This window comes from Mauremys reevesii, linkage group 21 (assembly GCF_016161935.1).
Source record: "Mauremys reevesii isolate NIE-2019 linkage group 21, ASM1616193v1, whole genome shotgun sequence".
NCBI lineage: Eukaryota > Metazoa > Chordata > Testudines > Geoemydidae > Mauremys > Mauremys reevesii.
Genome location: NC_052643.1, coordinates 16,914,142 through 16,938,870, shown reverse-complemented (window position 1 = coordinate 16,938,870; position 24,729 = coordinate 16,914,142). Strand labels below are relative to the sequence as shown.

Here is a 24,729-nt window from a genome sequence, read left to right as displayed (position 1 = left end):
GTCACGATTTTATAGGGACAGTCCCGATATTTGGGCCTTTGTCTTGTATAGGCCCCTATTACCCCCCCCCCCCCCCCCCACCTCCTGTCCTGATTTTTCACACTTGCTGTCCGGTTACCCTATTGCCAGGTGTCCAGTTTTCAACCAAATACCCGGTCGAAAAGGGACCTGCCCCAGCCCTCCCAGCCCTGTGAAAATGAGCGAATAGGTGGGGGGGGGGTGAGAGCAAGAGCTAGAGGGAGGAGGGAAGATGGAGTGAGTGGGGCGGGGGCCTCGGAGAAGCAACGGGACAAGGCTGCTCGGTTTTGTTCGGTCAGAAAGTCGGCAACCCTGTTTTGGGGCACAGCCGAGGACGTGGGAGACCTTGCCCTGCTAAGCTCCCCGTGTGACTTCCTTGGGCAAGTCACTTGCCCTCTCTGTCTCCGTTCCCCGTCTGTAAAATGGGGATCCGAGCACCCCTCTGCTTCCCCGGGGCGTTCGGAAGTATAACCACCCTGCGGGTGGCGAGAGGGCAAGACACTACGGGAATGGGGCCATGTAAACTGGGATGCTGTTACCCAGCAAATGTCAGAGCAGAGATAGGCCTGGCTCTAAACTCCACTGAGCTTTGCTGTGTTGAAAATCTACCCCCAGGGCCTCAGTGTTTGCGCTGTGGGGCTGTCTGGCAGGCAGAGTGTAATAACGAGGCTGTGGAGTTCTACAGAGCCTTCCGGCCATGGGGGAAAACCCCTTTATTATTGATATTATGGTAGCACCTAGACGAGGGCCCCGTTGTGCTGTACAGATACCGAGGTTCAAGACAGCCCCTCACAGTCTAAATACACCAGACAGCCGTGTCTCCGTTTTACAGACGGGGCACAGAGAGATGAAGTGATTTGCCCAAGGACTGAGCGCACAGTTCCTGAGCCCCAGTGCACAACCCCAACTACACAACCATCCCTCTCCAAGACCAGGCCCAATGCAGACGGCATCCCCATGCTACAGCTGGAAAACCGATGCACGGAGCAGCAGCCTGGGGATCACCTCGGAGCGGGCAGAATTTTGTCGGTCCTGCTTGCTAGGCAATCTATCGAATGTAGTGGAAGAATGGCAGGAGCCTGTCAAAATCACTAGAATCTTAATACTAAAAGATCAATCGCCAAGCGAGAGGCATTTTGGAAGGCTCAGTCTCACCCCTGTGTTTGAAGACAACAGTTCCTGGCTCTTTCTCACATGCAGAAGCAGCGAAGTCTGTCGCTTAGCGGGTCACTGCCAGATCTACACAACTGACCCGTATCCAGCCGTGCGGCGAGGCAGGATCAATCGAAAAGCTGGGGCAAAAAGAAGCTGAAGGAAGAGGGAGGCCTCACCAGCGGAGAAGGTTTTCTCTATTGCGAATAGCAACAAACAGGTGGAGAGCGGTGGTCCAGGCTCGCCGTGAGCAGCTGGCGGCGGCATTCTGTAGGCATCATGGGGTTGGTGTGTGTCACTCAAAGTGAGGAATTATCAAGGGAAAAAATTGCTCTGTCTTCCATGGGTGGGGAATAAGTTTCCAAAAAGCTTGCTCCATCTGTCTCTCCCCACACCCACGCCGCTCTCATTGGAACGTTTAACCGCTGGGAGATTTTCTGGAGGGGGCCCAGAGGTTTTGTTGGGGATTGATCAGTAATGTGTTGTGAGCTCCCTGCCGGAGTGATGAACGACTCCAGATTAGCTACATTAATTCAGCTGCACGTACCTGCTGCTGAACATGTGTTGCAGCACTCCAGAGGCATGAACGCAGCCCAAACTGCCAGCTAGCGAGACGTGGCGCCAGATGCTCTTCACACTTGGCCAGAGGAGGGTCTGATGAGCTCGTGTTCCCTGATGAGGTGGTTTTTTTCTGCGGGATGATCACTCTCCAGAGCAGGCTAACGGGATCTTTGGACATCTATCAGGCCCAGAGAGTTTAGCTTTTTCTTTCCAAAGGGGCTTTTCAAAACTGGTGACTGACATTGTCCTGGAAGGCCCAGGGGGTCCCTCATTTGCCTCTGGTTTAGATCTCCCCTCCCCCTACCTCATCTTAAAAATAAAGGCCCAGCGTCATTACAGCACGCCTGTACTTCTGCTGCGTTCTGGGGCCGCGTGGGCCATAGGCGCAGACGACTGAGCCAGACAAAAGCAGCTGTTCAAAATAATAGCGTGCTCCATCAACCCAAACACTCCAGCTGGGAGTCACTGGGTCCCGGAGGGAACATGGCCCTGTTATTGCTTCAGCCGCCTGCTGCATGGCAGGAGAAAGCCATCAGGGTGCAGCACATTACGCTCGGAAATTCGGCTGGGGGCAGGTCTTTGTTCAAGAGGCCTCAGCTGTTCTATGGAAGACACAGAGCCTTGCAAACCCAGCACCCATCCTTCACGCAGCAGCGCCAGCCGCCCAGAGGCAGCCGGCACCCCAGGATTCCTAACCCGCCACCTGCTTCCTCATCCTATGCAGTCCAAGGAAGGGATGCTGCAGGGTTGGAAGCAGCCTCCTTCCAGGAGTGTGCATGCCAGAACCCCTTCGCCCATCTCTGTTGCTGCTCTGCTAAATGTGAACGATCGCAGGACGCTTTCCAGTTCATACAGTCCTGGGCTCCAGCCATTTCCCGTTCTTATTAAAATAATAATACCTTGCGTTTAGTGAGGGCCTCATAGCAATGCACAAGCATCAGTGGCAGTAAAAAACTAAAGAAACCTCGTCACATCCCTCTTCCTTGTCCTCATCTCACAGCTGGGGAAATTGAGGCAAGGAAGGGGGCCACGACTAGCAAGCCAGTGGCTTAGCCAGCAAGAGAGCCCAGCACCAAGTCCACCGTTCTAACCACTAGGCAGCACTGCAAGCCACAAGCTCTGGGGGAGCGATTGCAGAGGGCCTCTTTGCCAGCACAGTTGCTACCTTGCTACAGCGCATCGCTTGGGCCAAACCCGCAGCTTGGCCAAATCTTTGCTCTGTAACCGAGATCACCACTAAGGAACATGTAGGCAGGGCTCCCTGCCCTTGTTCCCTGGGTCTTCGTGCGCCTTTTCTGGACAGCTTCGGCCCCCAGTCTGAGGGTTCCTGTGCAATGGGTAACGCCTCCCCCCATAGTCCCATCAGCTCGCCAGGTTTATCATTTCAATTTGCTGCAGTCAGAGCCAGGCAGCTGGCAAGGGAGTGCTCGTGAATTACAGCAAAGAGCCACTGAACCAAAGCAAGTCCCTCGGGCTGCGGGAGGAAGCTGAGCAGTGACAAGCGGAAAGGAGCCAATACTGACAATACTTCGTGTTTCTGCAAAGCACCAGGCCAACTCGAATTCATCATCTATGGGTCTTTAGTGGGTGACAGAAGCTGAGCTTGCTTGAAGCACAGTGAGTGGGGTGGGGGGGGTTCTCTCAATCTTTGCACCCCACCGCCTCTTTGCGGCACATGACAAAGCCACTAGACAATGCAGGTCATCTGGGAACCTCTGGCACACGGCCAGGGGAAGGAAGTGGGCTGCAGACAAGTTGAAGATGCTTTGGTAGACCAGGATGAGGTCAGACGGATGCTTGCACAGTTTGTCCTTGCGCTGCGTGTGATCTGGTCAGCAGCCGTTGGGTCTTCCTCTTGTGAGTGCCAAATTCATGCGCAAAAATAAATAAAGGACGCAGCCAACAGTATCTGGTTAGCTTTGATGGCTAGCGTAAGACATTAAAAATGCACCCTTTTGACTGGACACATGGTATTGTTTCTGCTGCCTGGCTGGAGAAGCGTGGCTCTGAGAAGCAGGCTTCTGGTTATAGTTACGAGTTCTGCATGCTGGGTGACATTTCCCCCCATTGTGTTCTGTTTCTGCCTTGCACAATGGGCTTCTGATCCATGACTGGGGCTCCTAGGCGCTATCACAATGTAAATACATATTAATATATTTAATAATATTCATATATACCACGTCAGCCCTGTATTGAGGTTCTAAGAGGCACAAGGGTGAATTTCACCTTGAAAACAAGCACACTAAGGGACCAGTGGAAAGCAGAGGTTTCATTTACAACAAGCAGTTATTCTTGGAATATGTTTTTAGTGCTCTCAGTGAAGGGTTGCTGGTGAAGCAGCGTGAGATCTTGGGATAGAGGGTGCTAGAGAAATGCAAAGTATAATTATTCTTTCTGTCTCTCTTTTGATCCCGTCTGAACATGCCTGCCACAGTTTCGTAGTCAATTTTTAACAAGGGATGGGCGACCGTCTTCAGATAAAATAAGAACCAACCTGCAACTTCACCCGAAACTTGATTCCAAACCTGGTTTTGAAGTTCAAAAAAAGTTGAGTTCATTTTTAATTGGGGGTCAGGTGAGGTGATTTTCCTTTTTTTTAAACTTTTCTTCCAAACTTCCGAGTTCCAGCCAGGGGCAGAAGTGCTAAACTACATTCAACTGGCACCTTCTGGTTGCATCTGGGTCTCTGGTGCTCAGGTACCATGAGGAGAAAGCTTTTATAGAGAATAACTCAGTCAGGTCAGATGGAAACATGGGAAGGATAGTGTTGCTCAACCCCCGGCAGAAGCTGACATGTTGCCAGCAATGTGAACCTCCTGAACTACTGCTGAAAATCCCTAGCACCTGGATCAGAGTTTCTGTAACTCTAGACAATGCCTTTTATCCTGCCTAACCCATCTTCCGTACCAGTTCAAAGACACCCATCGTCAGTAAGGGGTCAGTTTCCTAGTGTACAGGGACTAGACTCTGGTTTGGCCGATCCACAAGAAGCAGGAAGTGCAGACACTACTCTGAAAATGTCACCTGGGCTTTTTTTGTATCCCCCGGAAAGAGGGTTCATACGTCACGTTGCCATGGACCCAAGCTCAGGTGTAGATGGCAGTAGCCTGGGCAGCTGGAAGTGGATCCTGTCATATAACCGTTAAAAGCCAGAGATTGGCAAAACCAGGCTGGTAACTGGCACTGACCATGGAAATGAAACCTCATTCCCAGCTGACAGATGGGATTTTACTGCACTCACCTGAGTCACTGTCGCTCCCCGTGCTCCTCCTGCCATTTAATCCTCGGCTCCTGCTGAAATTCAGCTAAGTCCTTACAACACTTCACCGCAATTTCGCCTCATCTCCGGGAGCTTGCTACCCACCCGGCCTTGACCTGTGTAAGTGTGGACACACGCCAGCCTCCTGCTTAAACCCCTGGAGCCATGCTACGGCTCCCAGCAGAAACTGCCTCTGTTTTAAAATACTCCTGGTCATATACTGTCTGCCCTGAAGATCTGGTGTTCTCCTGCGTGCCCCATCCTCGAGGGGGTTTGCTGAGGCTGATGCTGGGACACCAAGCAGAACTGTGAGGTATTTAGACCCGCACTGAGGAGTGTCTCTTGATTGCAGAGGCTCATCCTGGCTGCTGGTGCTGATCCGTACACAGGATGGCACTGCCGGCACCGGCGGTGTACTGAGGGCTGCTCAGAATTAGGTTTAAGGTGAGATCCAGCTCATCAGCCCAGATTTAGATCCAGTCTGAGAGACCACAAAGCCAAATGACCCCATGGAAGCTGCACTGAGTGAATGACCGGGCCCAGCTTTACGTTTGGAGTCTAGGACCAGCCGTTGGTAGGGGCTCAGATTCTCTCTCACTGGCACTTGCTGCTGCACAGTAGAGAGAAGCGAGGGGTCTTGGTGCAGGATATTGTTTGCTGCTGTTTTATAGGCATAAAGCCTGAAAGCTAGACAGTGCTGTGAAAGGCCTGAGCCCGCTGTGCCTCAGTTTACCCATCTGCAAGACGTGTATTATACCACTCACCAGCTGCGCCTCTCCGGGGGGGAGTGTGGGCTCAGATGATTAAAGGCACTAATGAAGTGCACAAAGCAGTCCGCACAGTACCCCTTGGGGAAAGCTCCCCCTCCCCAGCCTGGTCAGTAGCCTAGTGGTTAGAGCCCTCAGCTGGTATATGGGAAACTCAGGATCCGGTCCCCAGCTCCGTGGTCTGACTCCTATTGGCTACTCTGGGGTGGGGCTTTGAGACACTTCTGTGAAAAGTTTTGGTTTTTATGAACCATCATTTTTCATGGAAAACAGCGTCCCCCACCCCCGCCCCAGCTCTGGTTACAAAGAAACACACAATTCCTTTGCTGCCTCTCCCTCCAGATCCCCAGTCCAGGCTGTGCTGAGAGCCCTTCCATGACAGACCGTAACATTTTTCACAAGCACCTCAGTGACTTAAGAGCTTAGCTCCCACTGACTGTCAATGACACACAGGCTCCGAAGTCACTTACCCACTTCCATGCTACCCAGAATCCCTGAAAGGGAGTCTCTGAAGCCATCGGCAGAGTTTCTGCTGGCAAACAAGTTAAGCCACCCGGAATCCCAGGGCTCAGTAAGCAGAGTAACATTCCGTCCCCTCTTACGAGCGACCCACCAGGCCCTTGTTCTCGCTACACGGCTCCGGGAACGTGTGTTCAATGACTCGTTCCCAGACCGCACCATTAGCTTGGAGCAGAGCAAGCTGCAAGGGGCAGCAATACGGAGACCCTCGTGCCTAGCAGAGAGGGCTGCCCTATGACAGGGCTCTTGGTAGTCACCAGGAAATGGCTGGAGACCACAAACTCATTCTACCTGGTCCACCAAATGGCCATGCCTATTGGCCACAACTAGGGTGACCAGATAGCAAGTGTGAAAAATCGGGATGGGGGTAGGGGGTAATACGCACCTATATAAGAAAAGGCCCCGAATATCGGGACTGTCCCTATAAAATCAGGACATCTGGTCACCCTAGCGGCAACTGACCCAGGGTGGAGTCCAGCAAGGATGCTCATGGAGAAATGCTCGGCAACTCTCTGCCAGCCTCAGGAGCTAGGCTCGTGGAGAAACGCTGAGCCGACAGCCCAGCCAGCTCCTCCCTCAGCTGGATGCAGCGTGTGATGCTGTGCTCAGCTCCGCTGCATTGTGCCCTGCAGAGTCTTATGTCTTGTTCTTTAAATATCAGTGGCCTCCCTGAGCTGCTCAGCAAATCTCTGGCTCCTCCAGAGCAGGAAACCATGTGAGCAGCTTACAAGTGAAGCCTATCGAGAGTTTCCCACTGGCTCTGGCCAGCCTGGCTCCTACTCTGATGATGCTGAAGGTGACTTTTGGTGACAGGTGGTGTAGGGAGGTTTTTCCTCCTGTGTGTCGTCTTGTCTCAGCACATACTCGGTTACCGCTGGGAAAACTGGGGCTTTTGCACCACAGCTAACAAGGTGCTCTGGGGGCACCAGATATTTAAAAGGAAATTTAAAGAGCTCTGGAGCTCTCGGATGTGTAGAGGGGCTCCCTCCCAGCACCCAGACCTAGCTAGGCACTGGAGGTTGCTGCTAATACACCCCTTGTTTGTTCAACTCACTGTGTTAGCCACTTAGTTCTGGCACAAGGTGTCTAAAAGCCGCAAGGGAGGGTGTGCTCGTGAATGGGGACACATACCCATGAGAGCTTTAATCTAGCTAGCACTGAACAATAGCAGGGTAGACGCAGTACTGCTGGCTTTAGCACGGGCTAGCAACCAGCGCATGAGTCAGCCGGGGACCCTGGGTTCGTTCAGGGGTTGTTAGCCTGTGCTACCGTCAGCCCTTCCCTGGCCTTGGAGACATCACTGAGTGACAACCCAGTAAGCACCGCTGGGTCTTGAACTGTAAAGGTCAAGCCAAACTACACTGGAAACAAGCAATGGGCCAAGCGATGGGCTTGAATCTGCCTGGAGAGCTGTGTGCCGGCAGAGGAGCAGCGGGCAGGATGGGCAGTGCCGGCCTTAGCCTCGGTGAGAGAGAAGAAGCAAAGCAGCAGAAGAGACAGGCTCGAGCCACAGGAAATCAGAACGGAGTCTGGCTTTGCCTCCCAGCTTTCAGATGTCGCCGCTGCATTGTTTCCCACACACACACTGTCTAGCTAAGGAAATCAAGTCCTGGCCACTGCACAAATAAGCAGGGGTAAAAATAGAAACGGGGAAATACACGCAAGCCTGCAGCTGCTGGAAGCCAGAAAGCCCTCATTCCCTGCCGGCTTCCACCTCCTCTTCCCTCTCCAGCTGGGTGAGCCAGTCCCATCAGGACTGCCAGTGAGCGGGGAGAGGCGATGTCCTTCCTTTATCCAGTTACTGGAACTCTGGCGTTTGTTAATTACAAACGAGAGTTTTCGATCATGTAGTGAACTGCTCTCATACATTGGTTGGTGTGTTACAGTGCTCTGGTATTGCGTTGTGCACACACACTGTGCTCTGGGTGGTATTGCGTTGCATACACTGTGCTCTGGGTGGTATTGCATTGTGCACACACACTGCACTCTGAGTGGTATTGCGTTGCACACACACTGTGCTCTGGGTGGTATTGCGTGGCACACACACTGCTCTGGGTGGTATTGCGTTGCACGCACACTGTTCTCTGGGTGGTATTGCGTTGCACACACACTGAGCTCTGGGTGGTATTGCATTGCACGCACACTGTGCTCAGGGTGGTATTGCATTGCACGCATACTGTGCTCTGGGTGGTATTGCGTGGCACGCACACTGAGCTCTGGGTGGTATTGCGTGGCACGCACACTGAGCTCTGGGTGGTATTGCATTGCATGCACACTGTGCTCAGGGTGGTATTGCATTGCACGCACACTGTGCTCTGGGTGGTATTGCGTGGCACACACACTGTGCTCTGGGTGGTATTGCGTTGCATACACTGTGCTCTGGGTGGTATTGCATTGTGCACACACACTGCACTCTGAGTGGTATTGCGTTGCACACACACTGTGCTCTGGGTGGTATTGCGTTGCACACACACTGTGCTCGGGGTGGTATTATATCCCAGTGATGCCTGTACCGAGCTCAGGGCCCCATTGTGCGAGGTGCTGTGCACACACCTAGCGAGAGACAGTCCCTGCCCCAAAGAGCTAAATAAACCAGACAGACAAAGGGTGGGTGGGGTAACAGAGGCGGAGAGTGACTTGCCAAGGTCCCATAGCAAAGCCAGGACGAGAACGTTGACTTCCCGTTTTCCGGACCCGTTTCCTAGCTGCTGGGCCATGCTATCTCACGCTGATGGGGAGGACTAAGGATTAATGCTAGGGCCAGGGGAGGGGTAGCATATTTTGCAAGACGTACTGGGCCAAAAACCTTCCCGGTCCATTTCCATTGGCATCAGCAGAGTTACAGCGGGGAATTATCAGGCCCCTTGTACAATCCAGCTGATAACTGCTCTGCCCTTCCCTTGCTCTGTTACTTTATTTGACATGCCATTATCTGTGTCTGAAAGTTGGAAACCAGATGTCTTGCAGCTGCTGAAGTGCTTGTAGAGGCCTCTCTCACTCCCAGCTCCTGCGGCCGATGGACGGCAGGCTAGTTCTCTCTGAGAGCCGGGCGAAGCGTGGGCTCGGAGCTGTGGTGGGCTGAATTCACAACCATGCAAAAGAGCCTCTGGTCCCAAAGGAAGACAAAGGACATTGACCTGTACTCCAGCTGGCTGGCTCGAAACACAGCTCCCCCCGAGTCTGCCGTGTTCAGCCAAACGGTCTCTCGGGGATCCCATCATCCTTGTCTCCTTATGGCGGCTACCAGTGGCCTGGATCCAGCAGGCGGAGTTTGAAAGAGAAAGCGGTGGAGTCACATCCCTGGTGATCGGGACTAGAGCAAAACCACAGGCAGAGAGATGGAGGGCTGGGAAACCAAAGACATCAGTCAAGCTATGCAATGGGCTGCCATGCCTGCATTTGAAACTGGTGACAGGCCTCTCCTGCTTGGGTCAGTGTCCCATTCTCACACCAGTCGCCCCTCGGAGGAGCGATAGCCGATGGCCGAGACTTTGTAAGTTGGCTTCCCAGTGGAGGAGAAATTGGTGGCATGGCCTCTGGGGACATTCTCTGCGTAACTTCATTTATGTGCATGTATGCGCCAGCCCTGGAACAGAGGTGGGCAGACAGCATGCAGGGCAACCCCTGCTTCTAGGGATCTCAGCCCAACACCAGTGCCCCATTCCCAGAGAGCTACTTTGCCTGACACATTGACTCTACTCAGAGCCCAAGGCAAAGAGCTGCTGCTGCTGCTGGCACAGCTCCCTCTCCACACTAACAGCTTGTACAACCCAAACTAACAGTAACCCAGCATGTCTTCTCCAGAGTCCAGACTTGCTCCCACGCTGAGAAAAAGAACGTGAAAGACTATGTGTAACAGCGCCCCCTGGTGATGCCGGACCTCACGCGAGCAAGACTGGGAGTGATTCAGCGTAAGGGGCTCTGCCCTTTGGACGGGACGGGAGCGCTCGGTTTAGCTCTGCAGCACTCTGGCCAATGCAGCCGGGGCCACGTCCAGGCCTTAGCAGATGGCAGGATGGTCTGACCAGAGTATTTGGGAGAGAGTGGAGATATATCCACATCCCCGATATCCATCCCTAGGGGCCAGGCCCAGCTCTGCCGTACTGGAGGGACAGGTGTGGCTAGCTAAGGCAAGCAGACTGTGTTGAGCAATAAGCTTTTCAAGACCGTGGTCATACCTTGCTGTAGGCCTTGGAAAGTGCTCTGTATGTGTCCAGTGTTCTGCAAATGCTCCTTAACAATGAGTAATATAATGTGCAGGGCCGTAGCTTGCCTGAGGGGCTGCAGGGAGGGTGGGGAGAGCTTACATGGGGTCCTTGACAGGGCTTTGGGCGTCGCAGACGCCTTTCATTCAAGGAGCTCAAAGCAGAGTGCAAACAGTACTTAACCCTCACGGCTATCCCCCCATTTTACTGCTGGGGAAGCTTGGGGCACAGAGAGGCTAAGCTGATTTGCCCAAGGTCCACTGAGGGAGGCGGGGCAGAGCTAGGAATTGTTACGGCTGGTTAGAAAATGGTCCATATTTTCCATGGCAAAATTCAGAAGAAACGAAAAGCTTTGGGTTTTTTTTCCCCCAGAAATGGTCTGGGGTTTTTTTGACTGAAATAATTAAAACTTAAAAAGTTGGGTCTGGGTTAAAATTTTCAGGTTTTTTTTTTGTTGAACAAATGGAAAACTTCAAACAAAAGGAACATTTCCCCTCTCCCCCCAAAAAGGCAATTTTTCATCAAAAAACATTTTTGACTGAAATTTTTTGACCTGCTCTGGTGGAACTAGAACCCAGGAGTCTCCACATCTAGCCACCAGACAGCGCCCTCTCCAGGCAGCTGGCTGACATTTCTCAGGGAGGCCAGAGGTGGCCATGATCACCTGCAGCGTGGTGTTTTCCAACCAGTCACCTGGAACGTTCCATGGGCAATGGGTTGTAAACAGGAAAATGGGACCAAATCTGAGATTCGAACGCATGTTTGGAAGGAACTGTCCTCAGGCTGGTTTGTCTGAGTCCTGCGTGAAGGGCCGACGGTAGCAAGCTACCAGGAGAAAGGGCAGAAGGTCAGCAGAGTGAGAGAGGAAATGGAGACAGGTGGCTGGAAAGCCTCGACTGTGAAATATCCCACATGCCCTGTGTTGTAGGTTTGGCAGCCAACAGGCATTTTTTCTTTCCAGTAATTCTCGCTCATCGAAAAGCTCTCGCCCACGTCTCTTTGTTCCTGGATCCCGTCCCACCCAGCAGGTGTTTGTTCAGAATTGGTGCATCGGGGCTCAAAGGCCAGACTGTCTAGCCTCTCTCTGATGCCCTGGAGACACAGCATGCGGCTCTGTTCTTCCCTGTACACCCAGTGTAAAAACACCCCAGGCCACTGTTTGGTTGGGGCCTCTGCTGGTTCCCAGGAGTGCAGAGGGATGAATGAGACAGTGGTGGAGGCAGTTACTCCAGGTGATTTTTGAATCCTCCTGCTGTGGTGCTCCTATTCGTGGCCTGGCGGTTTGTCTTTTCCAAAGAGGGCGACGTTTCAATGATGAAATCCTGTGTACTTCCCCTGCCTGGCTCCCCCCACCTCCGCTCAGCTCCCAGGCTATTGGGGTGCCCTCATCTCTTCTTTCCATTCTCTTCTGAACATCCCGGAGCCTGATACTGCTCTCATGTACCCCACATACACCTCTCACTGCACCAGCGTAGGTCAGGAGTAAATCCGGTGGGCTCAATGGTGATACGTTGCATCACTATGACACCAGCATGAGGTCAGGGACAGGCCCAGGAAGTGTCTACACCGTTCTTCGATACACCACTAGAGAGATTTCCTGGGCTTGCATTAGCCAGACAAAGGGATCATTCCAAGCACCACTACAATCAGCAGGTTGCCAAGTTAAGAACCATTAACGATCCGCACATGCTGCTGGCTGCCACACCATGCTCCCTGTGACTCGAGATCCTCCTATGAGACACTTTCTCTTTGGTTTTCCTTCATAGCCTCCAGTAAATACACATACTATAGCCGGAGCCGCACGGGATGGTGCCGATAACTGTGAAATAATGGCTGTCCCTAGGCATATGCAGAAACCACTTGGAGCCTTTGAGGCCAGATGCTCGGCTGGTGTAAATCAGTGTGGCTCCCCTGAAGTCAACTGAAGAACAGTTGACTTTGGTGGAGCTATTCCCCACCCATCAACATTTGGCCCTTTTTAAACTCTACCAATCCCCTCCTTGCCTCCTTCTTAACGTAGAGCTCAATTCATTTGGTTTGGAAGCTGGCGACAGCAATAAGCATGTAGCATCAGTCTGGGATGATGGGATACCATTGCAGTGCAGTCTCAGAAGCAACTGCAAGCTGTAGAGAATGAACCAATGTCTTTAACCTGTGCACGTTCCGAGAGGCATCGTCACCCCTTCAGCACTGGACACCTTCATGAAACAGGTGACTCCGGCATGACCAGAAGTTCCAGTATATCCAGATGTCCTGTAGACAATCGTAGGAGGACTAGCCTGCAGAGAAAGGGTTACGGAGGTGAGGAATGTGTTTTTCCTATAGGCAGCAGGAAGAACTCCAAGAATGACATCATGAAGTGTCTTGTGACAAAGAAATTCATGGCAGCCATTTGGAAGAATAGTAAATCTCCAGACGTGTTTGATGTCTTGCATATCCAGCAGCCTTGAGGTTGGGATGATGCATCTGTTGCGAGGAGCAGCTGCTCTGGAATGCAGACTATAGCGCATGAGAAAAGCGTCTCTTGTCTTTGCACAGTGCTCAGGGCTAATTTCTTTTAACATTCTCCTATTTGACCACCAGGGAATGTCGCTAGCACTGCAGGAATGACTCGATCAACATCTGTTGAGCTTTCATGCTGCAGATAGGACCAGACAATGGATGGAACGAAGAAGAATCATTTACTTGCTGTGGGCTCAGGAGTTGGGCTCAGCATAAGGCAGGCAGTCACTGAGCCGGCTTTCAACTGAGCGGCCTCCCAGTTCACCTTAATGCCTCGCCTCCTCCTGCTAGTGCAGCACTGAGACTTTCCTGAGCAGAGGCTGCAAACGGTGGAGCACCGGAGGGGATGTCTCTGCGATGTGCACAAGCAGCCTCTAAGGAGAAGGTTGAGGGCACTAAGTTCATTTCACTCGTGACCTGACCTTTATTTGGACCCAGACTTCAAGTAGTGACAGGGCCTCTTCTGCCACCAAACCCCACTGTTTTCATGCTCCCATGCCATTTGCAAACACTAGTCCATGCTGGTTGACCTCTCACCATCAACCAAGCTGGCTCGAAGCCCCTCACTGTCATAGAACCTTGGGGTTATTGTCCACCTCTGAAACGCTGCATTCTAAGAAATTCTGAATGTTGTTCTTCTGGCTATTGAGTAATAATTAGTTCTAGACACAACTGTCGCCATCTTGGCATAAAATCCAAGATTGTGGCACTGTGAAGACAAGGCGACGACAAACTCCATTCTCTCCTTTGTTATTTCAGGCACTGGGATGAATTCCAGCCTGCAGCCCATTCACTGTCATAGCTGGCCTCAGCTGAGCTGGGCATGAAATGCACATGGTTACAGAGCTAAATATCTGTCGTTATTATTATTCTACACTTACCCTGCTGCCGGCTGCTGCAATGAAATATAGTGGTGATGTTTGAAGTAATTACCCCTAAACAGTGGCACTTCAGGGAGGGCACACAAGCCATAGGAGGTAGCACCACAGACGCATTTTACCCTTCGTGCCAGCACTGAAGTAGTTAAGATGCACAGGGTCCCTGAGTTGCTGCCCTAGAAGGATTATAAGGAAACAAGCAATCAGAGGACTAGGACCAGCCCCTCCAAAATCCACCATCAGCGAAACCCAGAAGCTAAATAGGGACTTGTCCACATTATAGTTGAAAACCTGCTAGCAGCAACCTGCTTGCATGGTTCTATCAGGTAGCTTGTATGGGCTGAGCTGTGGAGACGGGGATGCTACAGGAATACTATCAAACCATACCGAGCTAGTGGGAATGGCCTTAACACAGGATAATAACATGGTTCTCAGAAACAAACAATCCCCATTGATCAGTGGAACTGTGTTCGACCTCTAGTACTTGCAACAAGGAGAGGCTAACTACCCATCCGTCATGGCTGCAGAGTGCACCAGACGAAGCAAACCAGGTGAGAGACCCTACCACTCCGGTGAAACGTTTGCCCATAACTTGAACCAAAACCTTTGGCAGGTCCGAAGAGTTGGACTGACTGACCTCCCCTCCCCATTCCCATTACTGCGGATGCTTCTGCTCATCTGCATTCCAACTGGAACCAGAAATGCAGATGTCAAAATATCCCAAAGCAGGATGTTTGCCTGCAGCTTCCAGCTTGAAAGGAAACAGCAGGAAACCCAAAGAACCCGACGTGCTCGTGAATGTCTGAGTTCAGGGAAGTTCAGACGACTCTCAGAAACAGCCATTGGCTTTTGGGGCGGAACCTGAGCCCCGAACAAGTAGAAGTTCCCCCATCACCAGTTACAGATGCCACGGGGGAAAAGACATGAGGAAGGGGAACCCCATTTTCAAGAGAAATCACAGACACCCAAGACTTGTTTGTGGAAAGGAGCCTGGACTCTTTCTCCAGCTCCTACATGCCGCTGCGCTGCATTCTGCCCCTCCAGCGCTTGCAGTCGGCCTTTGGCATGAAGGCTCAGCTTGTGAGAGCTAATTTGGGGAGATAAGGCTGTTTATTTCCCAGCTAGGCTAGACTCCTGATTGCTGCCAGTAAACAGGGAGGAGGCTATGCGATACCACTAGGCTCCGTGTTTACAACTCCCGGAGTTTGCAGATGACTCATCCGGGTCAGGGCAAAGGATCCAGGGTGCTAGAGGGTTGCAAGTGTGAGGGAAGGTCTGCCAGCTGCGAGGCGACACGGACACCCAAGGGACAAAGGTCAGAAGTGCAGAAAGAGCTGGTGGGGTGAGAGAGTGGGAGAAGGGGGTGGCAGAGGGAAGCGAGAGGAAAGCAGGGAGGCAAGCTGGAGCGGAGGTGGAAATGGGGGGTGGGGAGAATGCGATCCCAAGGCAGTCCTGGAATTTCATGATCAAATCCACTTTGCTCCCAGGATCCGCAGAAACCCACTGCCAGCAAGGCAGTAAATAATCTGCCTCAGCCCGACACACCCCAGTTGTGTGGGTGGGCTAAGAGCGGACAGGGTCTGAAGCCCCATCCTCCCCAGGCAAAAATTCTGAGCTCCCTCAGTCTAGATCCCATCTTCCTGCTACCCCTCCTAGGTGCTGCTCCCCTTCCTGACACACCTTCCTCTCCTGGCATCACCCCCATGCCGACTTCATGCTCCTTCCTCACCCACGAGCCCACCCCAGAGACACAGAACAGACCTTGCCTCTTTATGTCTGTACAGCTCCGTGCACACCTGTAGTTTTTGGTGTGATGGTCTCATCTCCGGCAAATGCAGCTCCCCTGACCTTCACCCACCTCAGTTCTTCAAGCTAGAAATATGTATCGCAAATACAGACCCTTATGAAAGCTGGCAGAGCCCAAGCCTTTGGGTGAATGGCCGCTAGTGTCTCATAAGAGTAAATAAGTTATTGCCTGGCTGAACCTCAGGCTGATTTAACTGAATCAGAATAATCGGATACCCCATGAGGAGATTCTTTCATTGCAGTGGTCGGCTCCAGAATGGATCTGTTCCATCTGGCAGCAAGAGCGGGAAAGCATCTGCCGCATGCCAGGGTTGACTTGCAAAGCGCCTCCCTGCCACTTAGAGATGGCACCTGCCCATGCCCCAGCAAATGTTTACAGCCCTCGTGGAGCTCGTTAGGCCAACCCTGCTCCCTAAGCCATAAATAACAGAGCTGGGGGAAGCGGAAGGCTGTCGAAGTGGCCAGCAAGGCAGCCCCTGACCTCAAGCCAATGCATTTGGAGTGGATGTGTTACAGCAAACTCCCTCTTCCGGTCACTAAATACATCGCTGGGGGTTGTAAGCGGTTCCTCACATTTACATTCTTACCCTCTCAGCGGCCAGTCTATGAGACACTGGGCTTGATTCTCCCCTCGCTTCGCCAGGTCTAGACTGGTGGCCGCTCTCGTTGAGATTTCCATGGAGTCACACCTGGTGGTGCACACTCGGCTGGGCGTGAGGAGGATCAGGCCCAGTGTTCCACAGGCAGGCAGAGTAAATGCCTTGCGAATGATCTCTGCACCAGCTCCCGCCTCCTTCCCGTCCCACCTGGTGAGAGACCATAGAGTCTCTTCGGTGGGGTTTGGCTCTGGTTAACAGGAATGCACACGCCAACCCACACCAGGGGCTAATTGGAAATCAATGCAGAATGCACGTCACTCAGGCCAGCTAGGGTGGTCTGAGGGGTAGACTGGAGAGATCAGAATTGACCCCAGTTCTGGAGAAAAAGGCTGTTGGGCAACAGTCCTTAGGGTGTCCCTAAGGAAGGGCAGAGGGATCTCCAAGTGTGAGGCACTGATTGGCCCATAGACTCGGCTGTAAATCCCCCCAGAGTGCAGGGCGCAGTGTGACAGATCCAGGATTCCCTCCCAGTGGGAACATGTACATATGTGGCTGCCTCCTTGCCTGTGCTCTATTGTTCTCTCACGCTGTACCTAGCTCCCATTAAATGTAGCTGGAGAATGGGTCCTGCAACTTCCCTGGTAGATAAGCACACTGAACCTTACACTGTTGTAAGAGACACCATTGTGATTGTACTGTACACCATTGTGAGGCGAACACCATTTGTGACTGGACCTTACACTGTTACAAGAAACACACTATTGCGACTGTACCGTACACTGTTACAGAGACACCGTTGCGACTGTACCTACACCATTACAGAGACACCATTGCAACTGTACCGTACACCGTTACGGAGACACCATTGCGACTGTACTCTGCACCATCCCAAGGCACAGATCGTTATTACTGTCATCTTGCTAAGCTCCGGGATCTGATCTGGAAGGAATAGCTTTAAAACTATACAGCAAGGACAATGTCGAGTTTACATCTTGGCCAAAACTGGACAAGGGCTTGGGGAATTCTGGGCAAGGAGTGCAGTTCCCCTTGGCCTGCACCCACCCCACTCCATCCATAGTTTTGGTGAACTCCTTGGGGCATGATCTGCTGGCTCCCTTGACAGGTGCCTGAATGCAGAGTCTCCTTGACAGGTGCCTGAATGCAGAGGAGAGAGCAGAGGCAGCAACAGCCCCTCCGTGGGAGAGATCTGCTAAACAGCGCCTGTCAAACTTCCTACACATGATGGACAAGAGGAGCAGGAGGTGTGATCGCCGCCGTGTCATGGGGCAGGCACTGCCAGCGGCTGAGCACCTGCTGCAAACTTGAATTTTTTAAAAGTTTCTCACGGTTTCACTGAACAGAAAAAAATAAGACACAAGTAGAAGGACTCTGGGCTGAGTCTATCTGGGGTGTGTGGGTTTATTTCTACCTCCCTATATACTTCTGCTCTGCACTCCCTGCAGCATCACAGCAACTATGCTGGCCCCACCAGTCCCCATCTGCCTTTGTGTCCCACTCTCCAGCTGAACCCTGTCCTGCAGCATTACAGCCTCAGGCACGTCTGTACCTCAGTGTCCCCATCTGTGAAGTGGGAATAATGACACGTGCCCCTCCTTTGCTAATCACGCTGCGATCTATGGAGGAGGAGGCTTGATGGCCTTTGGCATTTGCCCTTCTCTTCTGATGGAGATTGACTTCCCAGATTTCTTCATTAACGGCAACTTAAATGGTTTTGAGACAACCATGGCGCACCTGACAGGATGGATGGTCTTGTGGCCGATGCTCTCCCAGGCAATCTGGGTTCAATTTCGAGCCCTCCTTGCCCTTTGCTTTGCTCGGGCTGTTAGTCAGATTTCATTAGTCATCGCAATCCAGAGCAGCATCCTATGAGTGCAAGATACAGGGCTGGACTTTCCAAGCCAGGCAGGGCCGACAAGAGAAGGGGAAGCCGGTACAAATTACCGGGGCCTGGCTGTCCGGAAGGGGGCCCGGGGCCCGGCTTTGCCAGCTTTGTCAGCCCTGTTTAGCCGATCTGCCCTTGCTAGGGAGCCCAAAAAATTTTTTTCACCGGGGCCTGAACCTGCTCTCGGCAGCCCTGAAGCCAGGAGCGAAGGATAACAACCTCAAGTCCATCTGCAGCCCACTGCTTCTCACACTCCTGAGACGTGACAAGAGACACTGGGGGATTAGTACGGTGATCGTGGAATCGAAGTCTGGGCGCGCTGGAGCCAGTGGGCTCGACCCACCCCACCCTGCCGCCTAGTGTTGCTGCTCGTACCTGCCAACTCAGAATTCCCCACTCGCTGGCTCTCTCTGCACAGGGCACAAAGCAGTGGGGAAACCGACCCAACGTCACCTGCGTCTCTGATGGCTCATTAGTTTTGACTTGGAGGGCCTAGACGTGCCCAGCACGCAGCCAGGCCCCATCGGGCCAGGCCCGGCACAAATACAACCCAAAAGATGGTCCCTTCCCGAGAGAACTTCCAGTGGCTAAACGTCCCCCCCTTGGCCGGGGCAGGAGCTTCTCTCACACGTTCTGATGGAGTGTGGCCAATGCTCAGTGTCAGGACAGAGCGGGGCGCAGCTGGGACTGGAGGTTAAAGAGGGAGCCAGCTGGTGGAGTGGGGAAGAGAACGGGGATGGGGGGAGTTAGCCGCGCAGAAATGTCTCCAGTTTTCTTTGGCAGGTGTTTTTGGTGCCGTTATCAAGTTCTCCTCGTCACGGGGTCACGTACCGCTTGTGCGCCTCCCCCCTGAAGTTTACATTATGTCTCTTCTCAGCCAACATTCGCTTAATCCTGTGCAATTTCACCGTGGCGTGAATCCAGGATGTTGGTCGCAGAACCTCTTAGTCCATAACTCTGCGAAGAGCAGCTCCCGGGGCCCCATTTATCAAACCCCACCCAGGCAATTTCATCGCCGCTCATGCCTCCAGCCTTTATCCCTAGAAATAGATAGGTGGGACTCCCCCTTCCCCAGCCTTTGCTCGCGGGGGTAAGCGGTGGTTGTAATTGTTGTATGTCTTGCAGCACCAGCTAGAGGTCCACCCGAGATCAAGTCCTCCTGGGTGCTGCTCATGCGGCGAGAGAGAGATCGCCCTTGCCCAAGAGAACTTAGCTGCACTAGACAAGACAAAGTGCTTGTATCCCCAGTTTAGTCAGGGAAACTGAGGCACAAAGCAATGACATCACTTGCCTCAGCTCAGAAACGAAGCTGAGGGGAGAGCTGGGAATGGAACCCAGATCTTCCATCCAGTGCCTTACCCACAGCACCATCCTTCCTGCAGTAAGTGCGGGACCGGTAAGGGTGTGTCTACACTGCCAAACAAGGCCCAGGCTGGCTTGGGTCAGCTGACTTAGGCTCACAGGGCTGTAAAATTGGTGTGTAGGCGTTCAGGTGTGAGCTGGAGCCTGGGCGGTGAGACCCAGCGAGGCGGGAGGGTCCCAGTGCCCAAGTCTACACAACCATTTTATAGCCCCACAGCCGAAGCCCTGCAAGCCCAAGACATCTGACCTGAGCCAGCCGTGGCTGTGCCGTGGGTCTTTTATTGTCCGCTGTAAGATATCGCCTGTGCCTCAATGCTGGAACCTTCCTGCAGCACTTCCAGGAATTTTTCTATACACCTAGCCAGGTGCATTGTGGGTGCTCCCTTGCAACACTGAGCAGTTCTGATGACAGCAGGGGATGCAGGTCGAATGCTGCGGGGTCTTGCTAACACCCCCAAAAGTCAGCGTTGCCGTCCTCCCCTCTTACTGCACTGTGCTTCGCAGCTCACACACGTTGGGGGGCTCGGGAACTCATTTCTGCCAGGGACTTGAAGCTGAAAAGTGCAACCTGTCACTATTAATGCTGCACCATCACCGTTGATGGAATATGGTTAATATTCCCCAGAACTACAGAGCAATTAATTAGCCAGGGCAGGCCCCTGTAATTAACAGTCAGTGGGTGTTTCACAGCAATTAGCTCCCTCTGTTATTATGGGGAAGATTTTGTCAGGGCTTCTCTGTGCTTTTCAGGGGGTGAGAGAGAAGTCATCAAATCGACACCAGCGAAGCAGTCTGGTCTCATCTGACTGAATGCGCTGAGTCCCCTCCTGATCTGACAGTTGCTCTGAGCTCCAGGAGGGGAAGAACAAACCCTGTGGCCTGGCAGGAAAGGTAGAGTCGGATTCCCCCACCCCTGTATTAATGTGTGCCTTTTACAGCAGCAGCCCCCATGCAGTAACCCAGGGTGTGTCAGGCCATTAGCCTCATCAGTCCAAGGCCCAAACAGTGTTTTGTGGAAAAAAAGAAAGTTTGGGGGTTACATTAGAGAATGACCCAAATTGCCCCTTCTCAGCCCCCCCCCCACCCGAATCCAGCTACCCCACAACATTGTGGGGTAGTTGGAAGCCAAACCCAGAGCCAGCTCCAAATTTCCCCATTGCCCCCCTCTCTTTATCGGGTGCTGAACCAACCCCCCCCCCCAGCCCCCCACAGAGGTTGGGCTGTTTGTAATCCAGACACAGGCTTGGACTTCTTGATGTGACCCCATGCTGGCGGGCGCTGAAAGAGTTAATGCTGTAGGTCCCAGGGCAGCAGGGAGGAGTGCTGGGTCATGGCAGAGCCCCTGCTAGGATTCCCTTCAGCCCAGGAGGCCTGGACACCTCCATCACCAGCACAGTTAATAGGGTGACCAGACAGCAAGTGAGAAAAATCGGAATGGGGGTGGGGTGGGGGGTAATAGGAGCCTATATAAGAAAAAGACCCAAAATCGGGACTGTCCCTATAAAATCGGGACATCTGGTCACCCTAAGTGTTAATTGCCAATAAACCTTCTTCTCCAGGTGCAAAGCAGCTGCCTCGTTACACCCCCGCTCCTGCATACAGGGACCCAGCTGCCTCGTTACACCCCTGGTCCTGGATACAGGGACCCAGCTGCCTCGTTACACCCCTGGTCCTGGATACAGGGACCCTGACACCCTGGAGATGAGCCAATAAACTCAACTCATCTAGTCTTTGTTGCTTGTGTTAAAAATATCTCAGCCCAGCCTAGATCCTGAAATAAACAGTCGTTTCACTGGGAGGCGGGTCTGACTTCACTTCTGAGATGTCACACGTGCAGTGAGCTGCATTCTGTGCTCCTGAGCTGGCTCTGCAGATGAAGGGAGTTGAGTTTCTCTCCATTACACTGGTGTAGCTCCGTGAGCATCCACTGAGTCACCCCCCGACCCTGGATCAGTGATGCTGGCGGGAGCTTTGCAATTGATTTTGTCACTAACGCAGGCTTAGGGCCTAAGCGAGAAGAGAATCGCTCTGTACATGCGCCACTTCTGGAGGCCTTTCCCATCAGAGCCAATGTCAAGAGCATTCCAGAGGGAAACATCTGTCTGCACAGAGCCCCAGGGCGCTGCACCTTGGTCTGCTCCATCCGCTCCCTTTGCTGACATGCAGTAAGAGAGGAATGTCTCTTTTTATGGCTCTCCCGGGGGACACCGAGCAGCCCCTTTTCTTCCCAATCTGTCTTGCAAAGGGCAGCCAGTGGCCTTGAGCTGTGCAGCTGCAGCTGGTGCTGCCCTCCATGGGGACGGCGCCTCGGTGGAGCGCTCCGTTCTCACGCTCTTTCATGTCCTTGTGCTGAGTCCTGCAGGATAACCTGCCCTTCGGAGAGACAGAGCCCGCCCGCTCCCTGGGTCCCTGCTTGGTCTTCAGCAGGCTCAGCCCCCTCTAGTCATTGCACTAAACCGGGGAGTGTTTTGAAATGCGACAAAGGTTGCCCCGAAGATGATTTTGGAACAGCTGGACTCTCTCCCTGCACCAAGTAGCTGCTGGGAATCTCAGGGTGGGAGGGGTGGAGCCAGGAGGAGTCCAGCTGTCTTGTTTTACAAGGGTTTGTACAACCCCCTAAACTGCCCCTAGCCGCTCCCCCCGCCCAGTAGGCCGTGTTTGCAGCTAGACAAGAAAGCTCAATGGGCAGGAGTTAGAACAAACTCACGGCAAACAGACACGGCTTAAAAACAAGCTCACGTTCGAGTTAGGGTGGGGGTTAAAAACAGGCAAGCCAGGAATCTGCTATTGCCTCAGAGCTTTGACTGGGCTCCTGTCTCACTATCGCCGGTCTGTCCTGGCTCCAGCTCCCTAGGCCTGCAAACGCTTACATACACGCCTGAGCACGGGCAGGAGCCGTGGCTCGGAAGGCAAGTCAGACAAGCACGAATAAGCATGTGAGTTTTCCCCTTGACTTCACTGTGACTCCTCCCGTGCCCGAAGGTGAGCAGCCTGCATGGAACTGTTTGCACCGCTGAGGCCTCTGATGATAAATTCCCTGGGGCAGGGACCGTGTCGCCCTCTGTTTGCACGGTGCCCAGGGCGATGAAGCCCCAATCCTGACCTGGCCTGTTGGGTGGGCCTGCCCTGCACACGAAAAAACAATTACAGATCCCCCCTCAAGCTGGACGCAGGGCCCCTGCAAAGGCTGATGAATCCTGGTGACCCCCAGCAGGTCTGAAGAGGAAATGATGAGCTCCTGATTGCTTCCAGCGTGACCCCTCTGCTTTGCTACGACGGGAACTTGTCGGAGTACGTTTCACTGCCCAGCAACCCCGCCAGAGCCAGGGAGAGCGTCACGCTTTCCCCTCTCTCCACACCACTCCCTGCTGATTGGTACAGAGCAGTCGCTCTGCTATTTATACCCAGGTCAGCACCCGGCTATGTATACGCAGCGGTCTGAATTCAGGCCTGGCGTGAGATGGGGCAGACACTGTGGGAGCCTCTTCCATCCCATTCCAGAGGGAGGGTGGGCCAAGGACTTACCTGCTTCCCAAGGGAGCGGGAGAGTGACTGAGCAGTGCCAGGGGTTCTCGTCCTGTGAATACTTACAACCTTGACATTTTCCCCACCTCGAATGGCATGAAAATCTGAATCGCTCTGCAACCTGGCAACCTGCTATGTTGTTTATCTATTGTCATTTGCAGTCTATCGAAACATTCCCTCTTGATTTTCACCTTTTTCCTTTTTTACTGTCATTCGCTGAACTTTCTAAACGAAGAGTCACGTGGAACTGGGAAACCAGGACTTTTTTTTTATTATTGAGAAATTTGGAAATGAAACAGCTCGACAACTTCAAAACTTTCTTTTTTCTCTGCGCTTTTTTGAACTGGGCCATTGGGCAAAACCGGGGCCACTGGGAAGTGACAAATCCGCACTCTTTTGACCAAAAACCCCCAACCCCTGTTTGTTGAAAAAGTCCCGACCAGCTCTATGACGGTGCTAACAAGGAGCTCTGTCAGCAGGAGCTGGGCTTTCCAAAGCTGACTGCGGTCTGCTCCCATTGACATCAATCGTAAACCCTGGGCTGACGCTGAGCACTTTGGAAAATCCCAGCCCGGGGGCTCCGTTCGTCATTGTGCTCTGGCCCCTTTGCAGCAGTTAGGCCGAGGCAGCCACCAGGCCCTGGTGTGGAAGTGCCTACAGCGGGGTTAGGATTGGTGCCATCTGGAGACTGGAGCAGCCTTGGGCACGGAGAGGAGCGCAGGGCAGGCTGGCGGGGAAGGAGAGGTCAGAGCTGGTGTTTGAGGGGGCGTGGCTAGGGCAGACCTATGCTCTGAGCAGTTCTGCACCCAGGTAGAGCCCCATCAGAAGTCACCGAAGCAGGGTCGCAAATTAGGGCAGCGCTCTGGGTTGCCTTAGCCTGAGCCGGGGACACATCAGCGCTGGTAGCTCCTGACTAAGGCATAAAGAGCCTCTCCTCCATCCTTTCTCTGGTGCCTGCACAGGGCTGAATCTTCCCCGGCCTATTATGATCTGGGTCGTGACCATCCTTCCTTCCAACCTGCTGGCAGGAGGAATGGCTGCCTCCCCGGTAGCTGAGCCATGATGCACGTCGGTCCCAACCGGTTCTGGGAAAACGTGGAACTTTGCTGATGGACTTTGGGTTTGATAAATATTTACAGCAAATAAACAGCCTGCAAGTAGGTGACCTGACTGCACTCCCCTCCTGGGGCAGGCTGAGCATTCCTCAAAGATGCTTTGCGCCCTGTTGCTTTGACTACGGGATGCGAACCCCTTTTAGCTGGCTGGATCTCCGCGGAAGGAGCACGTGTACCCGGGGGATCTGCCAGCCATTTTCTCCCTACTTGAGTCACTTGTTTGGGTGCGTGGGGGGGTTTCTTTGTTGCTGGTGCTGTCATTCTTTTCATTTAAGGCCAAACATTACAACACCGAGCTGCAGAACAAAAGTCCCTTCTTTTCCAAAGAGACTGGAATTGTTCTGCTTTTCTTCTTATGCAGCAAGCCCGTTCTTACTCTCTGTACCGGAGGAATTGCAACTATTTCCCTACCGCAGTGTGGGGGGAGAACGAAGCTGGCGGGAGCTGGGCTGAGAGAATGAGAGCCATCCGCGATAACGCTTCCTGGCAGAACCTGCTGGCTCCCTCATGCCTTCCAGGAATTTGGTTTTGTAACAGGATTTCCTAGACGTGATCCTG

The 24,729-nt window shown here is 53.0% G+C and overlaps 1 long non-coding RNA gene across 1 annotated transcript in view; it reads left to right on the top strand.

Annotated features, from left to right (window-relative positions):
* The window catches only part of LOC120387984, a 41,784-nt gene extending 20,494 nt beyond the window's left edge, over positions 1-21,290 (top strand). Inside the window, exons 2-3 of the long non-coding RNA XR_005590469.1 lie at positions 20,282-20,422; positions 21,091-21,290. This is a non-coding gene — a long non-coding RNA (uncharacterized LOC120387984). The remainder of the gene's footprint in view (positions 1-20,281; positions 20,423-21,090) is intronic.
* Positions 21,291-24,729: the final 3,439 nt, after the last annotated feature.